At 44.5% G+C, this 5,020-nt stretch overlaps 1 long non-coding RNA gene across 1 annotated transcript; it reads left to right on the top strand.

Moving 5' to 3' along the window:
* Window positions 1-567: 567 nt before the first annotated feature.
* On the top strand, window positions 568-4,474 carry LOC133277507 (uncharacterized). The gene is made up of 3 exons (XR_009746237.1): window positions 568-628; window positions 1,064-1,284; window positions 4,291-4,474. It is a non-coding gene; the product is annotated as an uncharacterized LOC133277507 (long non-coding RNA).
* The last annotated feature ends 546 nt before the right edge of the window (window positions 4,475-5,020 follow it).

The following is a 5,020-nucleotide window of genomic DNA, read 5'->3' as shown; positions in this document are numbered from 1 at the left end:
TATTTGAAGGTGAATAGAAAAGGATTCTGAGAAGTCATTAGCATCCTGAGTACCATAAACCTGGGGTGGAGGTTTATGGCAGGCTTTGTTTATCTTTGATGCAGCCAAAGGAAATACGCCTTACAGATTATTTTTAAGCACTTCTTATGTAAAACAAAACAGAAACAGCAATATTAAGAGGATTAGGAGCTAGGTAATAATATTCATTCAACCTTAGTGTTTATTTTGTGCTTCTGCAGAAATAATAAATGAACAAAAATTCCTTTTGTGCTCTCCACTCGCTGAAGTGCAAGAACTTGCCAGGTTACTTTCCTTTTGAGGAACAGCTGAGGGCATGAAGTTGGGCTGTGTCTTTGGTTTGACCCATTCTTACTACTTTGTTTTCCGAGAAACAGCATTTGCCTGCACTATTTGCTGCAAAGTGTATTTGCAGGAAAATTCACAGCACACTTGCTGTTCAAAGACAAGATTATTAGTTAAAGGCTAGTGAAACTACTTGCTTACTTTATTTTTGTGATGTGAGGTGGTGGCATAAACATGATATCATGTCAACATGACATCAATACTGATACTATCACAAGCAACTACTTCCAGCTCCAGCTTTTCCCCGAGCATGTGCCTGGCTCAGGTACAGGATTCACGCACCGACATGGCTGCTTGTCCTGACCTCAAGCAGTGCACCATGTGCCCTTGCAGGGTGGCCCTTGGTGGCAGTGCTCACACCCTGCACACACAAAGCAGTGTTGGCCTGCGTGTTTTCATTACCACAAATGCTCCCCAGTGGGTTTTTCAAAGTCCTTTGCTGGCTGGTTGATACAGATACCAGAGCTATTTCAGCAACCACTGCAGGCAGGGAGGACACAGCTGAGTGGTTTCCAGGGCTTGTGAGCCTCCTGGCCGTGGGAAGGGTGTGAGCTCTGGCTGCTGTCTCCTCTATCACAGTGTGTTATTGCAAAGGTTTGAAATTGGTGTCATAACAAATGTTGAGGCTTGGGAAAAAGTTTTGAGGTCGACCTGAAAGGAGGGATAATGCCCTTTTCCCAAGACTGTCTCTTTCCCACAGGTGCCTGTAGATAACTTTATGATGTTGAAGCTGATAAGATAATTAAGCTGCTAAAGGCAGACAGCATTTGAGGATAAATCTGGCAGCTGCTCTGTGAAGTGGCTTTGATTGAAAGCTGTGCCCTGGTTGGGTGAGCTGTACAAACCATGCTCCAGAGCCAACAAAAACCACCTTTCTGGCACAGAGAAAAGTGTCAGACTGATTCACAGGATCACAGGTAGGTTGTGGCCTGAGAATAGCTTTATTAAGCAAAGCTGTTGAAGCACGAGCTTGTCTCTTAGGCAAATCAATTGCTCAGATTAAGGTTATATAGTGCAGATATATCTCTCCTAGAGGGCAGGTCTCTCAGCAGCCCCACAGGCAAGTGGCTGGGGAACCCTGTAAGTTTGCTGGCAGCTGTGCACTGGGACTTCTTTGCAATCCTATTGCTAATCACTATTTAAAACATCTAGAGTTGCATAAATAGGTGTTTTCCATTGGCAAAAAAATTCTCCCAGAAGTTCAAAGTTGTTTATCCGTTGTTATTGAACTTAAAAAAAGTGCTCCTAATAAGGGATAACCAAAACCCCAGAACTGAGTCAGCACTCCTTAAGGAACAAGCAAATAATTTTAATTCTTTAAATGTTCTCCACTTCTAATTGGTTCTTCCAACCTGAAACACAGTCTCAATGAGAAGAAAAACCCATAACATCTCATTTTCTGAGCAAACTTTCAGGTAGCCAAATTGAAGGTGATGGTAACTCTGGGTATGTTTAGGAGTTGAAATTTAAAATTAAGTCTGGTTGTAGAAGGTCAGATTTCACATTGTTGTCTTTTAAGTCTGGCAGCCAGATGGGACCTGAATACGTTGAACTAGAACATAACTGCCTAATATAGAATCATAGAATGGTTAGGGTTGGAAAGGACCTGAAGTACATCTAGTTCCACCCCCCCGCCATGGGCGGGGATACCTCATGCTAAACCATGTCACCCAAGGCTCTGTCCAACCTGGCCTTGAACACTGCCAGGGATGGAGCATTCACAACTTCCTTGCGCAACCAATTCCAGTGCCTCACCACCCTCACAGGAAAGAATTTCCTTCTTATATCCAGTCTAAACTTCCCCTGTTTAAGTTTTAACCCGTTACCCCTTGTCCTGTCACTACAGTCCCTAATGAACAGTCCCTCCCCACCATCCCTACAGCCTCCCTTCAGATACTGGAAGGCTGCTATGAGGTCTCCACTCAGCCTTCTCTTCTCCAGACTGAACAGCCCCAACTTTCTCAGCCTGTCTTCATACGGGAGGTGCTCCAGTCCCCTGATCATCCTCATGGCCCTCCTCTGGACTTCTTCCAAAAGTTCCACGTCCTTTTCATGTTGAGGACACCAGAACTGCACACAATATTCCAGGTGAGGTCTCACAAGAGCATAGTAGAGGGGCAGGATCACCTCCTTCGACCTGCTGGTCACGCTCCTTTTGATGCAGCCCAGGATTCGGTTGGCTTTCTGAGCTGCGAGCTCACACTGAAGCCGACTCATGTTCAGTTTCTCATCAGCCAATACCCCCAAGTCCTTCTCCGCAGGGCTGCTCTGAATCTCTTCCCTGCCCAACCTGTAGCTGTGCCTGGGATTGCTCTGACCCAGGTGTAGGACCTTGCACTTGGCATGGTTAAACTTCATGAGGTTGGCATCAGCCCACCTCACAAGTGTGTCAAGGTCCCTCTGGATGTCATTCCTTGCCTCTAGCATATCAACCGAACCACACAGCTTGGTGTCATCGGCAAACATGCTGAGGGCGCACTCAATCCCACCGTCCATGTCACTGACAAAGATGTTGAACAAGACCGGTCCCAACACTGATCCCTGAGGGACACCACTCGTTACTGGTCTCCAGTTGGACACTGAGCCATTGACCACAACTCTTTGCGTGTGGCCATCCAGACAATTCCTTATCCCCTGGGTGGTCCATCTTTCAAACTGATGTGTCCAATTTAGAGACAAGGATGTCGTGTGGGACAGTGTCAAACGCTTTGCACAAGTCCAGGTAGATGACATCAACTGCTCTACCCCTGTCCATCAGTTCCGTAACCCCATCAGGGAAGGCCACCAAATTGGTCAGGCAGGATTTCCCTTTAGTGAAGCCATGCTGGCTGTCACCAAGCACCTTGTTGATTTTCACGTGCCTTAGCATGCCTTCCAGGAGAACCTGCTCCAAGATTTTGCCAGGCACAGAGGTGAGAGTGACTGGTCTGTAATTCCCCGGGTCATCTGTTTTCCCCTTCTTGAAAATGGGGGTTATATTCTCCTTTTTCCAATCATCAGGAACTTCACCTGACTGCCATGATTTTTCAAATATGATGGGCAATGGCTTAGCAACTTCATTAGCTAGCTCCTTCAGGACCCGCAGATGGATTTCATAAGGTCCTATGGACTAATATAACTTGTTAATCAGCAGCGTATCTCTGTCTTAAGGTTTTTTTAGATGCTGGCTTAAGATTGATGGTAAGAGTTTATGGCTCAATATACAAGCATGTCTAAATCTTAGGAACTGATATTCTTGAAACTGTGGCATATTCCCCTAGACAGCTGCCCTGCAACTGATTTTCGAGGAGGCATCTTAGTTTGTGGATTAGTTTGAATCACAAATCTAGCCTCTGATTTAAATGAAACAGTTGTTGTTATTTTGTTGAACTGGAAAAAAAAGAAAAAATATCATTATCTTAGGACTTAAAAAAAAATTAAATAAATTATTCGGTGTTCATTTCTAAATTAAATTATTTTGGGAATGAAAATTCAAGCATATTTTCATATTTCTCTTCCCTTCTCTCCAGGCTTCTTCAGCTGAAAAAAGATAAATTATGTCTGCAAATAGTTATAGTTGTACCCAAGTATGCATTTTTTTTCTTTTTTTTAATATTCAACTGAAAATTCTGCTTCTTTAACTCTTTGAAAAAAAATCAGCACTGCAGTGTAATGCAGAACAGGTTGTGGGACATTATTCTGTGTACTTTTGTGGAATAAATTATTTCCCTGATAGTCAAAGATAATTTTCCAGATCTATATGGGTCTGATAAAACTGGAATTACATATCCTTGACTTTTGTTGGTTCAAAGTATGATTCAATAAAAAGGAGATTGTAGCAAACTGTCGGGGGGGCACAGCAGACCATGGCTGGTCTCTGTGGGTAGCAGTGGGTATGTTGCAGTGACAAACTTGGACTCTGCTCCTTTTCTGCTTGTTTTCGGGCAGACCAGCTTCCTTTGACCTCTGGAGCTGGAAGAGAGATATAGGAAGGAAGAGCTTTCTCACGGTAAGTGCAGGAGCCTATGCTGCTCATTCCCCCCATGGATCAAAACAGGAAGCATTTGCTGGCAGCATCCCCTTGTCTCTCTGCATCACTCTCTCCCCTGCCCAATGCTTCCGAAGGTGTGTTCTCACCTGACCTCCTCCCTCCAGGTTGTCATGCGATTAACACAAACTCGCTACCCCATCATTCTTGTGATCATGATTTACACATAGATCCAAGAACTGTGAAATGGGTAGAGCGGAGGGAATTAGTATAAAAGTGTGATCCCACTGGGATTTGATTTTTCCTCATTTGTCTCCTCAGTCACTTCTTTTCCTCAGTGGGTCAGAATTGAGCTTGATTTGACCAACCTAGTATTTGAATCTCCAGCATTTTACCTCTCCAAAATTGTTCACGGTTTGATCTAACATTGCCTTTGTGATTACAAGAACTGTACTCTGGATGGGACTGCAGGAGCACTGAACGCGTAACCCAGCCTACCTGCCTGCTGCAGGGCTCTGATAGTACACATTACTGGCTCCCCAAACTTGCTGAGAGTGCACTGCATCCCACTGTCCGGGGCACTGGGGAAGATGCTAAATAGCAACAGATCAAGCAGACATCACTCCTAACTGGTTGCCAACTGGACTGTGAATTGCTGACCCTCATCTTTGATTCTGAACACACCTCCGG

Source organism: Pezoporus flaviventris, unplaced genomic scaffold (genome assembly GCF_033815535.1).
Source record: "Pezoporus flaviventris isolate CSIRO_AGI_PZ_B2104156 unplaced genomic scaffold, CSIRO_AGI_Pfla_v1 ptg000057l, whole genome shotgun sequence".
Classification (NCBI taxonomy): domain Eukaryota; kingdom Metazoa; phylum Chordata; class Aves; order Psittaciformes; family Psittacidae; genus Pezoporus; species Pezoporus flaviventris.
The sequence above is the reverse complement of the archived record's forward strand: the minus strand, read 5'-3'. Positions and strand labels throughout refer to the sequence as shown.